We start from the raw sequence: 16,168 nt of genomic DNA on the forward strand, positions 1-16,168 counted from the left end.
GAGGGGAGGGGATTTGTCTTTGTGTTTCCACACCAACAGAAAAGCACTCCTGGTGGCTATGATTCCAATAAAATATTCAGCAGATGGGTCAGGAATTTCACAACCAATCTGCTTGGTTTGATGCATTTACAACCTGTCAAGTGTGTACAGCCAGAAAACACATAGCTCATACAGAGCCTTCTGCAGTTACATTCAGCAAAACAAGGTCTCCCCTAATCCAACCGCTTCTCCATTAGAGTCGTTTCTACAGATTTTAACTCATCCTGATGCTACCTGCAAACACCCTTACCACCACTCCACTCCCACCAGACACACTTGACCTTGACAGATCCAAGGAAATTTCCCTCTGGGTCCCTAAGCTAAATACATTGGCCATTACTAAGCTGTGGAGGCAGAAGACCAGGGATCAGATGCCATGCTTTCCTGACCAGATATCACTAGAAATAGTTTCCGGTTGGAAGATGCAAGACATGGGAAAAAGAGAACAGTAGGAGTGTAAAAAGAATGAAGACAGGGACGACTTCAGACCTCCTCTAACGTCACACGAGGGAAGGAAAAGCAGCATCAGCCAAAGGTTATTCCTAGGAGGCCAGGGTCAGACATACTTCCACCCTTCAGGCTTCTTCCCAGTTCTGACACCAACCATCCCTCCCACAGCATTTTCTACTTCTCAGCTGGGTTGGTAATTCGTTGCAGTGGCCACACAGAACTCACTGACCATACTTACAATTGTGGATTTTATTAGGGAAGTTAACAGGTTATAATTCAGGTAAGAAGTGTTCAGTCAGGATAACCTCTTTTCTGCCACAGATGAAGGAGGCCTCTCTGGCACCCTACCTCTTGGTTTGGCCTCTGTGTCCTGGTTGGGCAATGTTACAAATCTCTTTTAAGGATGCCAATAAATGCCCAAAGGCACATCACTCCACGATAAACCTCAGCTCAAAGATACTCAGCTCCAGTTCTATGGGACAGCAAACCTAGCCTCTCCAATTAAGTGCCTACCCAAACCCTACTCCACAAGCCATGTGGACTGGGGAGTCTGCTGCTCTGTATCGTGCTTTGGCTCTTGTTCTGTTCCTGCTGCTTCTCTGCTACTCCTTTGTTGCTCCTCTGGTGTCACAACTGACTCCTAGCTCAACGAGGTTCAGTGCACAGGGATCTTGGAGTATAAAGGATACACTCCATGATCTGCTCCCCAGAAAAGGCTGCAGTAGTCAATACAGAATACAGGTCCGCCTGGTTCCTCAAGTGCCAAACCTGAAGTTTTTCAAAACCAGGATAAAAATCTGTGACAGGAAGGTCTCGATGTTAATGCTGGTGAGTTGAGGTATGTTTCTAGTACGAAAGAAAGTATTTGTTTGCTTTGCTTTATTTCAGATCGAAAAGGATTAAATTGATCATTGGAAGTGCATATTCTTTTGAGCAATTGCTCACACTGCCCCCCCAAGATGTCCAAAATACGAATGATAAAATAATAAAATAACAGTGCTCTCATGACTGTATAGCAACATGGAGGAAATGACCCATCAGCGGGGAGTAATTTTTCCAGCTTTCCTAATTTGACACAAGGCAAAGAAAGCAAGACACCCAATCCTCTAATTCACTGTTTTCCAATTTCTATTTCCTGGAAAATTAAGTAAGTGCAATTTACAGCTTTTCTAACTTTCCTAGTTCCTGTGAGCTCTGTTTTCAAAAGTAATTTAACTATTCTCCTAGCTTTCTCTACAAATTTCTAACCCAGGTCTCCTAACGAGAGCTTATAGAAATATTGTCGAACTAGAATAAAGTGTCTTGCACATAGTCTGTACTCTATAAATGCTGAGCTGGGTTAAATGACAGCATTGGCTGTCCCTTTGCTTGATCTTAGCCCAATGGAGAATTAGAGTGGAGGTAGTCCTTGACTTAGAATGTATTCAAGTTACAATTGTACTTAAGACTGTCTTTTTTGTATCTTCCCATTACTAAACAATATTGTAGGATGTAATTTGCTGATGTTATCATTCTCAGATGTTCATGTGTGATTTTTCAAGTACCCAAATACACACAAGAATTGCGTTTATAAGAAAAACTAATAATAAAAGGCAATACTAACGAAAAGTAAATAAAACAACATGTCAGAATTAACTTATGATAGATTCATTGGATCTGAAATTCATAAGTCAAGAACTAATTGTATCTGGTGAAATGCAGCTGGTCACACTTTACCTCCCCAGTCTGATCTGCTCCTTCCCACCTTAATTGCTCAAGACATGTGAGGGCCCCACTCCAATCTGTAGCCACAGTGGCATTCTACAGAGGGAATGGCTCTTGTTTTAGCAGTACTGTGCTTGTGCTGGAGACAAACCCCACATCCAGTTCAGCCTGTGTCAGCCTGCATCGCTCAGGGGGCTGTGTGGTAGTTGGGTGATTTTATGTCAACTTGAATATATATAAAAGTGTAGAGGGGGCATGGCCTTCTGATAAGGAGAAACAGGTAACCTCCCCCTCTTCCCCTTCATCTTCCTGTTTGCTGGGCCTCTGCCTCCCTCCTGGGGTGACCCCATGTGAGCTGCCCAACCCTGATAGCTATTGATGCCTTGCCATGTTTCTACCAACCTTGGATGCAGGCAATTCTGCTCCCACTGGCCCTCGCTCTTCCTGGATCACACTTCACCTTTCTGCATTGGTGGAGGTCTGCAGCTACATGAGTCTAAAGAGGGCCTGACTAACATTTCTTATTGACGTGAGTTGGATTGGACTGGGATGCCTTCTTGATATAAGATTATTTTAAAATATAAAACTCCGTCTTATACATTTATAAGTGTCACTGATTTTATTCCTCTAGATGATCTTTCCTACCACAGGCTGTGTTAGACTGGGTTCTCTCTAGAAGCAAAACCAGTGACACATATGTATGTAAAGAAAGAAACTTATATCAAGAAGGTGACTCAGACAGTTTTAGAAGTGAGTCAATCCAGTCCACTCCATGTCTGTGTTTCTAATAAGGTAGAACAGTGGTTCGCAACCTTGCTCATGCCGCAATCCTTTCATACAGTTCCTCGTGGTGTGGTGACCCCCAACCATACAATTATTTTCGTTGCTACTTCATAACTGTAATTTTGCTACTGTTCTGAATCATAATGTAAATATCTGGCAAGCAGGATGTATTTTTATTGTTACAAATGGAACATAAATGAAAGTATAGTGATTAATCACAAAAATAATATATATTTAGATCTTGTGAAATATTTATTTCTAATTACAAATAAATGAAAATTTGTCTTGAAGCATGGTGTAGCGTGGGTAACAGTCTTCACACCAGGTACTTGTATGTGGACATATCTGCATGTGGGCAGACCCGCCTGGAGATGGATAGAGGAGCCATGTCTCATTTCCTAAGACCATCAGAAATATGTGTTTTCCGATGGTCTTAGGTGACCCCTGAGAAAAGGTCATTCGACCCCCAAAGGGGGCTTTCCCTGACTCACATAGCTGCCAGGGCTCATGAACTTGAAAGCAGGGAGATGAACCTGGAAGTAGGAATCACAGAATGCCAGGTTAATAGAACAAAGTGTTCTTGAATTGAGGGAGTACTTGAGTAGAGGCCCAATGTCCATCTGCTACCTTAATATAAATATATGTGCATAGATTGATTTTCCTATGCTGTATATAAATATATTTACATATGTATATGCCTATATTTAGACCTCTGTACATATCTTTTGCCTCCTAGTTCTTTCCTCTATTTCCCTTTCCTTTCCTTTTGTCCCACTACCATGTTCAGCCTTGACTGGTTTCATTCGGGTTTCAGTAATTCCTCTTGGTTACATTGCCCCTGATCAACCCTACCAGGGAGAGGATGCTTCCTTTCAATTGCACCGGGGTAGTGAACTGAGAAAGGAGGCTGCACTCCTCCCTAATCCTCTTTCGATGCCTTCGTTGATCACAGCAGATTCCATCATGAAGCTGTTTTTATTATGTGAGATCACATCAGGGAGGTGGCCTCAACTGCCAAACTACTGAGAATCCCAGCCAAGTTGACACAAAACCTATCTATCTAAGGGTCTTTGTGTTGGGGATCACTCAGGCAGGGCAAGGTAGTACATACTTGTAGAGTGGAGGTAAGGGACAACAATGCTATCCAAATTCTCTAAAATCATATAATTATTCCTGAAGGGAAGTCATCATTGCTTTGGCTTTGTCTCCTTTTCTCTTTTGGTGAACAGCTCTCTGTTCTCAGTATTACACCCTAATCACAGCAACCCCTCAGTAGAGGAACAAGCAAAGTGACTGCAAATGGACCCCAAGAGTTTAGAGTGTTGGGAATATAGCTCTGGGTAGGGTGACTGGCTAATACACTTGGCTGCTAACTGAATATGTGAAGTTCAAATAGTCCCAGCAATGCCTCTGCAGAAAAGCTGGATGATCTTCTTCCAAAAACCAGTCACTGGCACAGTCGGGGCACCATTACATTTTAATTGCCTGGAGTCACCATGAGTTGGAATTGATAGTAACAAGTTCTTTTGGTTTAATATGTCTCCAGATGATAATAGAAGACTCAGAAGCAACCACCCCCACCTCACCAACCAGTTCTTCAGATTCCCACCCCTGCTCACCTTTGTTGATATCACTTTGATTTCATAAATGCTAAGGATAGCTTCGGGTTTTTCAACTCACCCAAAGGAAGGTTCCACTGACACTGTGGGAGTAGGAGCAGACATCCCAGATCAAAGTGTCCTCGGGATGGGCGTAGGAACAGAGGAGGATAAAGGAAAATCCCAATGTCACTGCTCTAGTGTGCCCAATGACACATTGGAAATGTGTCATTGACTGAGGTCCTTGTCCAGAGACTCAGCTGTCTCCGGAACTCTGCTTGATCCTCACATCCTCAAGAGCAGGTGCCACCAGCCAAAGTGAGAACAGTGTGGTGGCAACCTGGAAGGAGAGCCCTTTGAGAAGCAGCAAAATGTGTCTCTCTTCCTGGGAATGACGTTAAAAGGGCAAAACTGTTCCATCTTGTGACAGCTTCAACAAGTTTTCTTGAAGGAGCCCTGCAATTCAAAAGCTTATTGGAACCAGCATCCCTAGGGGATCCTTGGATACTTAAGGACATCTAATGAATTTGTGCAAAGCCTGATCTTGGAAGGGCTAGGAAAGGAGAGGGAAATTGATTTGTGAAGGACCAAGACTCTGCTTCAGGCTTCCTTCACAGACCTACATGAGGCCACCCTCAGACTCACATAGAGTAAACAAACCAAACAAATTGCCTTCAAGTTGATTCTGACTCATAGTGACCCCATGCAATAGTAGAATTTCTCTGTAGGGTTTTCTTGTCTGAAATTATTATAGAAGAAGATTTCCAGGCCTTCCTCTTATGGTCCCACTGTGTGATTCAAACAACCAATGTTTAGAAAAGTAAATGAGCAAAATTCGCGCTGCCTAGGATCTCACACAGAGCAAACCAGCATCTAGAGCACACCTCTGGGAATGAGTCAACACTTAGAGGCAGACAGCTGTAACTCTTGACCCTGGCATTAGTTTACTCTTCAAAAAATTAAATTGATTCAATTATAGCTTGCATTTAATTGGGTGAATTCAGCATCAATTAATATGTTCCAGGGGAGGATTTGAGTTAAGCCAACGGGTAAATAAGAAGGGAGGAGGAGAAGGAGGAACAGAAACAACATCCTGTTTTATAATATGCTTCCTATTTAAATTATAAAAGCACAAGGCAATTTTTCCAGAGTTTATTTAAAAAGAATGAGATGTTAATCCCATAGGGAAATATGGGTTTCCCTATGAGCTCTAAATCCCAGAGCTCTACATCTTTCAGGGAAGTATAGTAGAGAGCTCTTTAGTCATGTATGAAATTAGACATTGAATGATATGTTGGTCAGTTGTTTCAAGGATGAATGCCAGAAGGAAGAGGCAGGTCAACTAGACACTCGGGAGTTAACTTCTAAGCTCCAGAATTTAAGAAGCCTCATAGTATGTCTTCCTCCTTGTCAACCTAAATCTGATGCGAATGTGGTCTCTCGCTGTTCAGAGCTGAGCATTAGCTGCCCCCAAGTCCCCAAATGGGACAACTATTAGCTGCGTTCAACCACCTGCCCTGTCCCCACCCCCTATCCCTCCACCCTTCAGCAGGCTGCATGGTAGTTCCCACTGTCACTCCCAGGCCACTGTAACAACTCCTGCTAAATTCACCAGTGCTCCCATTAGAGTCAAATGCACTAAACACTGCTCAGGTCTTTCTGCAGTTTTCTCTTCTTTCTTGTATTGTATTCCTATTGTATTCCCTCCTTCAAGCCAGTCCCCATTAAGAGTCGATGTTTCCTATAGTTCAGGTTTGACCTTCCACCTTCATGCCAGCCCATATCCCAGGCATTCTTCTAGCACTGAGGGTCCATCAATGAATATGAAAGAAAAACTCTCTCCTCTGGAAGAGCTTGGGTTCTAGTGCCAGGATTAGCAAGTCTTTGCTGTAGAGGGACAGACAGTAAAGAGTTTAGGCTCTGCAAACCCATCTGGTCTCTGTCCCAGTCATTCAACTCTGCACCAGTTGCTCTAAAACAACACCCACAGCCCCCATTTTATTAACAGCCTGCAGTCTCCAGACGACTCTGACGCAGAGTGCCCTTTATAGGGTTTCTGAGGCTTGGTAAGCTAGCATATAGCCTCATCTTCCTCCTTTGCTGGATGTGAACCGCGGCCCAACACTTACCCAACAGCGCCACCAGGGTTCCGTAAAGGAGTTGTACCCCTCATTAAAAACAGACAACAACAAAGACCACTGCCACTGAGCATATTTGAACCCATAGAAAAGTTATTTATATAACTGTAACTGTGTGTGTGTGTGTGTGTGTGTGTGTGTGTGTGTGTGTGTGTTCCAAGCCGTAAGTCTTCGGGAGCAGCTGATCAGTTTGAACTGCAGGTCTTGAGATTAGACAGTTACCCAACAGCGCCACCAGGGCTCCTTAACGAAGTCACAGGCACTATGTAAACAAAGGAGAATGACTGTCACAGAATTTTATTTTTGAAAACCTGATGTGAGAGGGATTTGGTTTGCAGGCCCTGTTCGGTGGATTAAAAACACTGCTAGTTTTCCTTTGGGAAGTCATCCTTTTCTATTAAAAGTCCCCCCCCCCCCCACCAAAAAAACCCAACACCTTTTTATTGGGAGCTAATCCAAATATTCATATTTCAATCTCATCAGTGAAGTCATGTGATCCGCTTGAACAAAATCATAGTAGTAGGCTCAGGGCTGCGCAAAATATCTGCTGGACCAATGAAAATCAACCCTGAGACTTATGCTAGGACTGTTGCAATTTCTAGACTGCTAGGATAGTGCCTGGCGGCCTTCTTTCCAACAACTCTTGAAGAACATGCCTGATGATGAAGACATTCCACAGGAAAGCAGAATGAGAAGCCTCGTGACATCTTTTGAGCACCTAAATTCAACTAGGCAAGCATGTTTGAAATTATTTATATAACTTCTGCCTTTTAGTTATGTGAGTTGATAACCATTACTTCCACCTGCTCTATTACTTTTTTCTCTACATAAGCAAATTAACTTGGGTTTTTTTTATCATTTATTATCAAGAGGCCTAGCTGATTAAAAAACAAAAACTTGAACTCCCTTTCTCTACATACATGGCTCATTAGTTGAGTTTCTTTTCCCTCATAGGTAGAAAACACTGGGTTAAGGGTTATCTTTTTTTTTTAATCCCCCAAAGTTCCTAGCACATTTCTAATCCCAGATTTTCTCAACTTTGGGTGCACATGAGAATCACCCATGGAATTTTTAAAAACAACAACACATAACCAGTGATTTTCATTTAATTGGTAATCTGATGTGAGGCCTGGTGGCACTGTGGGTTAGGTATTGGGCTACCAGCTGCTCCCCAGAATAAAAATGAGGTTGTCTTCTCCCATAAAGATTTCCACTCTCAGACACTGTACATATGGGGTCACTATAATTTGAAATAGACATGATACCAATAAGTTTGTTTGCAGGGCTTGGTGTGAAGCTCCACCATCACTATATCTCAAATATCCTCTGGTGATTCTATGGTTGAGAACCACTAGTTTAGCACATACAATAAAAAATAAACGCATTGCCATTAAGTTGATGCTGACTCATAGCGACCCTATAAACAGGTCAGAACGCCACTGTGGTTTCTAAGACTTTGACTCTTTGCAAAAGTGGAAAGCCCTGTTTTTCTACTGTGAAGTAGCCAGTGGTTTCAAGTTGCTGACCTTGCAGTTAGTAGGCCAACACATAACCACTATGTCACCAAAACTCCAAAGAAAATGGTTAATAGATGTTTGATTGATTGACCTGAGTCCATCTGTGCATCCAGGTTTCATAATTACGCTTAGTTAATTGAATCGATGGCAGTGAGCTTTGAAATTTTTTCACTGACATTAAAAAGGTGTCTAACCCAATCATCCTGATAAATATTATTTGGGGATAAGATGATAATGTTGTTGATGATGAGAGTGAGGATAGCGATGGTGATGAAAATCAGAAACAAATTATCTTTTATAGTTCTAGACACAGTGCCAAGCAACAGTTTCCCAGTAAGAAATTAGGTCAGCCTTAGTTCAATTTCTGCAACTGCTTTTCTTCCCTAATAGGTACTTGGTGCCTTCCCAGTCGCTCCATATTGGGCTCTCTACGAGACAGCAGGCTTCCTGCATCAGTGGAATAGACTCACTGGGAATAGCCCAGTTTTTCCTCACCCTTAAGGCCGCAATTTATAAAAAAATAGTTAATTTGTATTTCTGAGGAACTTTTGGACTCAGAAAAAGCATTTTCTTAATCAGATATGGCTCTCAGGGAATGGATAGGGACCAGTCTATGCCCTAAAACGTTCTTGTGAGAAAAGGAGTTTGTGTCAATGGTTGTTGCCAGTGGCTTAAAGATGTTGGCTAATGAGGCTAGAGTCATTGCCCCATCCTTTCATGGATAAAGGAGTTTGGCTCTTTTATGTGATTGAGGTTGGGACCCACCCTTAATCTCATTCGCATTTTATAGATGCTTTCAGAGAGCAAGAGAAGGACCCCATCATACCACTGCTGGATTGGAGAAAGTGGAGGCGCCTCACAGTTGCAGTGAGAGCATCTAGGACCCAGGGGCTGTTCCTGCCACTTATGGCTGAGTTAATTAAGGACTTACCTTGGATAGAAAGCTAATGAGGTGTGAGATCCAAAATTGGGCATGTAGTTTTCTTCTTCTTAGCCCAACTTCCATGTAAAGCCAGAAGAAACCAGAACCTGTATGAATAGATCTGAAACAGAGGACTCTGGGCAGTTCTTATTAGGAGACTATACCATGAGCATGCCAAAAGTCCGAGCAAGGTAATAATTAGGAGCACGGCTTTGGAATTAGACTACCTGTGTTCAAATTCCACTGTGACCTTTGGCAATCTGTTTCACCTCTCTAAATTGCAAAATAGAATAGTCATAATAGCCAGATCATAGCATGGCCCAGGTCAGGGGAGAGGGAAATTGTGGGAACTATGATGTTGAGGCCATTATGTGGTTGTAATGTTGACTCACAATTTTGTTCTCCACTTGGATTTCTGTTTAGCGCACTAATTATTTCGTGTTGATCAGTTTCTCATTCCATTGGTCAATGAAGGTTAATAGGGATTCATTTGCCTCCAAAGCACAGACTAGACCATTTTATTAATCCACACCCAATCACAGAAGCAAAAATTGGTCCAGATCTCCTAAACTGAAGCAGATTAATATAGGGGACTGAGGACACATGTAATGCAGAAGCCAAACAGATGACAGTGAAGTAGATCCGAGATTAGCCCAGGAAGGGGTCACTAGCACCTAAGGGCTGGAAGGACAATGAAAGTAATTGAGATCCACATCTTCAGGTAGGAACTCAAAACATACCAAGGCCCAACTAAAAGTACCTAGACAATGGAAGACAGAACTACCTAGTTGAAGCTAACCAACAGAGGAGATACGCCCAGTACCAGAGATACCATAAGAAAGAGAGATGGGAAGAAGCAGCCAGGCTTTCCCCACTCATCCTTCAGTGCATGTTAGTGCTGAAATCCACCTAAGGGGGCAGGAATCTGGAAATGTAGTTGAGCACAGATGAGCACAGTACTGGATTCATAAATGTTGGGCGAATAAGGAAGAGAATGGCTGTTACGTAACACAGGTATTGGCTGACAAGCACACCCCTTTTTCCACTATCTCTCCTGGAACCAATGAATGCAGAATTCTGTCTCTTTGGGTGAATTAAAATGCAAAAGAACATCTGTTCTCAGATCATGTAATCGTCTAATCCAGTCATGATCAGTATATTACCCCCTAATTGGCACATCTTCAAAACCACTTCATCAGAGGAAATGTCACCTCAGATGGGGTCGATTCCGCATGCTGAAGGGAGAGGGAGAAGACCTCTTAGTTCCTGCCCCAAAGTTCTGTCTCACAGACATCTCAAGTCAGACAGTTCTACAGGGCCCTCGGTGAGCCTCCGTGGAAATGCAAGTCCAGAAGGGAGTGGTTGTTGACATCTCGGAGGAAGTGATTTCATTTATGTTTCTTGGTAAACCAACAGACCATTGGGAAAAAACACTTATCACTATTTATACAGACACACTTATCACTTTTTATACAAAAACACTTATCACTATTTATACAGACACTATTTATACAGACACCCCACTATTTATACAGACACTATTTATACAAATATGCCTGTATTATGTTCCTAATTAGGCACTGTTAACCGAGTCTCTACCCAGCTCTTGGAGACCCAGTCTGCATGCCACAGCAACTGGGATTTTAGACTTTGTCCTTTTGATGTACACTACATCTTTCATGGGGCACACCAAAAAGATCCAACTTGGAAATCCCATTAAGAGAATCAGAATTTACTTTAAACACACTTGTAGCAGACTTTTAAAAAAGGAAATCCTCCCTGGGCCCTAAGGCTGAGGATGAGAAGAAGCAGGTAACTAGAGTTGGAAATCATTGAACTTGGTTCAAATTTCTACTTTGAGGGTGCCCAGTAATTGGCAACCTAAGATTACCATATGTTTGCTAGTATCCTACTTTCTTTGCTTTATTATGACATATCTCAGTCTAAGCAACATAGTTCTACCTTAGTAAATAAATGTTATAGAAAGCTCTGCCCTAACCCCAACCCTTATTATTTTCATAAATAGTATACAGTCACTTTAGTTTGTAATCTGTACAAATCAACCATCCATGTATTTTAATCTAAAAAGTTGTTCTACACATGTATACTTTAGTTTTCTAAGCAATATTTTAAATTCTATCACATTGATTAAATCAATGACACTATCGATGGAATTGCCATTTGCCTTATGGGGATGATTTATAATATTATAAAGGATAATAATATCTTTCAAGTGAACCAGGGACATATATGAATGAATTTTGAGCTCACACTTAATTGTAAACCATAGTCTAAGAACAGTTAGTTTTTAAGACATGCCCTACTCAATCAATACGTGCACTCTTGAAGAGATCACTGAAGATGGCACAGTGTGGTAACAAGATCAGATGGTGCCTAGTTATAAGAATAATGCTTCTGGGGTCTTAAAGGCTTGTTTTAGAACAATAAGCCATTTAAGTTAGATGGCACCAAAGTCCACATGGAAGAAGCACATTGGCTTATATGATCCAAGGATTGGATAATAAAAAATTGTAAATTAAAAGAACATATGAGGGAATAATATTAGAGCTTATATTCTGAGCACTTAATTTCAGACGGCTATGGATGAGAGTGAAAACCTAACATCCATTGGCCAAGTACCCAGAGAATTGCCTCCAACCACTGACCAATGATGTGAATTGCCTTGCTATCAGACATATGCATTGGAAAGTGAACTCAAACTGATGTAGTCAGGTTAACATTTAACACTGTATCTGTTGTCTTTTGGATTGAAACATTTTGTGTTTTATTTTGTAATTGTGGGCAGTGGAGACACGTCGTAGGCTTTCGATTATATGAAATCCAAGATAGGTAAATCTATGGAGATAATAATTGGATTAATAATTCCATGGGTTTGGGCAGGGGAGTTGGGGAAAATGGGAGCTACTAATAATGAGTACAATAATGAAGAAAAGGTTCTAAAATTGTGGTAATTATTTCACAACTCTTCTAAAAATCATCTTATTGGGGACTGGTAAAGCTCTGATCACAATTCATACATACATCCATTGTGTCACGCACATTTGTATATGTGTTGCCGTCATCATTTCATAAACATTTTCTTTCTACTTGAGCCCTTGACATCAGCTCCTTATTTTCTCCTTTCCTCCCTCTCTCACACTCCTTACCTCACGAACCCTTAGTAATTTATAAATTATTATTTTTTCATGTCTTACACTGACCGCTGTCTCCCTTCACCCACTTTTCGGTTTTCTGTACCCCTTGGGGTAAGGGTGTTATATTTCAGTCATTGTGATCAGTTCCCCCTTTCTCCCCCCACCTTCCCCCTACCCTCCTGGTATCACTACTCTCATTATTGGTCCTGAGGGTTTTATCTGCTCTGGATTCCCTGTGTTGTGAGCTCTTATCTGTACCAGTGTACATGCTCTGGTCTAGTCAGATATGTAAGGTAGAATTGGGGTCATGATAGTGGAGGGAGGAATCATTAAAGAACTAGAGGAAAGTTATACGTTTCATCAGTGCTATACTGCACCCTGACTAGCTCATCTGTTCCTTGTGTGAGGGGATATCCAATAGTCTACAGATGGTCTTTGAGGCTCCATTCGGCCCTCCCCCTCCTTCACATAGATATGACTTTTTGTTCTGGGTCTTTGATGCCTGATATCTGATCCCATCAACACCTCATGATCACAGGCTGGTGTGTTTCTTCCCTGTGGGCTTTGTTGCTTCTCAGCTTGACAGCGTGTGTTTATCTTCAAAGCACAACTCTTTAAATCATTGAATTGTATGATATGAGAATTATGTCCATAAAATGTAAAAAATAGATAAAAATTATTATGCCTGTATGAACTGGATATTACTCACCTTAAAAGGATAGTTATACTCTGGAAAAATAAATAAATAAACTTGAAGACTGAAGAATAATTTTTTTAAAACATCTGGATTAGGAGCCCGGAGCCACACCACAAACAGCAGTATTGGGATGCTGAATGATAGACAGAGCAGGACAAAAATGCTGTGGAGATTTAGAGATTAGGTTAGAGATTTATTTGTTTATTTTTCTCTATTGCTTTTTGAAATTTTTCTGGCAACTGCTTCAGTTGTTGCTATTGTTAATCAGATTTTTCCTCTCATACTCTTCACATTTTGGATTACTTTTACCCAATTCTGTAAGTCCCCATGGGTTGGATCTACTTCCTCTAATTTTATTAACAAAGGACAAATTACTTTGTACCACTCATGATTGATAGAAAAGCACAAGTTTCTGAATTAAGAATCCCAGGGGTTACCTGAATTTTGGCACTGTGGAGATTTGAGACAGGGACTGGTGATCTCAGCATAGACTGTTTGACATTGTGGTGAAGACTTAAAGAAATAAGTTAGGACCTTAGGCCATATTTTCCTTTGCCCTTCTCCCATCCCAGCCATGCGGAAAAGGCAAATTTCCTTCTCCTGAGCCAAATGGACTGATGCATAATGGAAAAGCAAATAAAATGTTTTATTGGTGAGCAGACGTCAATCTATCTTTTGTGAAAAGTTCAGAAGCTGGAGCTTGTCAGCCGAAGCTAGAGAGAGACAGCCACTATTGGAGAGGTCAAATAAGCATTGATATGGGAAGAAATTTTCTAGTGTCCTCTCTTCCTACCCTAAAAAATTGGAGGAAGAATGGAAATGAAGGCATTAAAACCCTTGATCCAGAAGAGCCAGCCATCCTTCTATCAAGGTCCCCTTTCCTTGATCTCCCACCGACTACCCATTCATATAGAAAATGCCTGTGCTTTTTGAACAGTGCTTAAAAGCTTAGTGTCCCTCCAACCACTGCTAACTGTCCCTCTTCCTTTCATGGAGTAAAACTTACCCTTGACCTCCAGACAAAGACTTTCTGTTCCCTCCTTCCTGACAGTTCGGACTTTCTCTCATCTCTCGGGTATCTTCATAATCTCCTTTCCTCCCATCTTATTATTCCCAGTTCCTCTTCTAACATGAGCACCACATTCAGCTTTGAGTTTTATACACAAATCTGCTAAGTATCTAAACAAGGTTTATCCAGAGTTTGTCTAAATACGATAACTGTTATCGTTTCTCGGCCTTTTGGCTAAGATCAAGTATAAAATAAGATACCTGTTATACTTTTGGATGGGAGGAGGAAAGAGGATACATTTCATGGCCAAATACATCTAGAAAATGTTGGATTAATAAGCTTTGGTGGTTACCGTTCATCCCCTCTTGTGTCTTCTTGCCCTTCCACTTTCAGTGCAGGCAGGTCCTACTTCCACTGCCAGCACCTGTGTATCTTTGCCTCCGGGTTTGACTCTTAGGGCCTATTTTGCCTGCCAAGACAAACTGAAGCTTCCAAAGGGCTGCAAGAGTTGGTGGGCCCCTGTCCCATCTTTTAACCCCGTCCCTTATGGATACTGACAATTAGGTCTGTATTCTAACTTCTAAAGTTCCCTACCATGATTGCATTTCAGTTTGTTGTGGTGACTAGTTTGATATCAATTGCTGACAAGTCAATTCCTACTCATGGTCACTCCATATGTGTAAGCATAGAACTATGCCCCCATAGAATTTTCCATGGCTGTTTTTGTTGTCGTTGTTTTTGGTTTTTAAGAAATAAGTCATTAGGCCTTTCTTCTGAGGTGTTTCTGAATGAGCTGAAAGCTTCAAACTTTTGAGAGCAGTAACCATTTTCACCACTGGGGACTAATTACACTCACTAGAAAGTGTTAAAAAGAATGGAAATTCCGAGTGTTGGTGAGGCTGGAGAGCTGTTTGGAAACATATTCTTTATTGACGGCCTCCTTGCCCTTCCCTGTCTTTCTCTTTTCTTTTTCCCTTTCCCTTTCTCATTCCCATCTCACACCACCCAGGATACAGGAATCTTCTTCTCAGGAAATGCTTCTTGAGGAAATCCACATGGAAACACAAGTCAATTTGTAATGAAAATACCCTACAAGGGCTATAGTATAAGGCATTTCCCAAATTCATTTATCCATTGAAATTTTCCTCATAGTTCATCTTGGAGGGGCAGGCTTCTGGGGAACCCTGTTTGGGAAGCACTACTCTAATTATTAAGGAAGGTTCAGACTCATCACAGAGTAGTTAAGAAGGAAGAGGTCCAGAGTAGAATGGATGATCACCATGCAAGGCAGGAAAATGTTGCATGTGAACTACGTGACCACTCAGGAATATCTGCAGTGAGGACTTGTCAAAGCAGAGTCCTTTCATAAGCAAATATTCTTAGAAATAGCTGACATGGTATTTAACCAGTCCATCTGCTGGTATGGGGCTTGCTTTGAATTCCAGTTCTCACAGTTCAAGGGCAGTATAGGAATTAGACCTATTCCTGCAGGGCTTTTACCACGTACATGCGCACACACACATTCACACATAATTATAATTTAGCTGTCTGTGGGAGACCTAGCCTTTCTGCACTGCATCTGCCTGCAAGGAGATAAGGCTAAAAGACAGATTCCTCAGGAGTGGGCAATTATGTCAGGAAGCTCAACCTTTGAGATTAACAGAAAATAACTGAGGACTACTCAACTATACAACAAGTTGCCTCAAGCCGTATTGATGCCAGTACTGAGAGGTATCCAAGTGACAGAGAGACTGCAGTGTTATAACGCTGGGTCATTTTATAGTTGGGAAATCTAAGATGCGCCCTACCTAAAATGACCAACCTTGGTTAAGGATACTGAAACTGTGAGGAGGAATCCAGCCATGAAACACTGAGTCAGACAATTCAGTTAAACCCTGAGTCCAGACCATCATGGAAACATAGGAGGACACTATTCAAATTTTGGAACGTGCTGAGGGACTTTGTCTTGCTTTTAGAAAGACATTGAATTTTCTTTCTAGAACCTTACCCCTCCTCACTTCCTCACTGCCCCAGAAAAACTCTGTGGTATTAGATAGCCATATCAGGGAAAGCTGAGTCAGAACACCCAGAACCTTGGGCCTAATTTCTGCATTGGCTATACATTTCTCATTTAGTGGTTTGTTATAAAATGTGAT

The sequence above is a fragment of the Tenrec ecaudatus genome, chromosome 18, assembly GCF_050624435.1.
Source record: "Tenrec ecaudatus isolate mTenEca1 chromosome 18, mTenEca1.hap1, whole genome shotgun sequence".
NCBI lineage: Eukaryota > Metazoa > Chordata > Mammalia > Afrosoricida > Tenrecidae > Tenrec > Tenrec ecaudatus.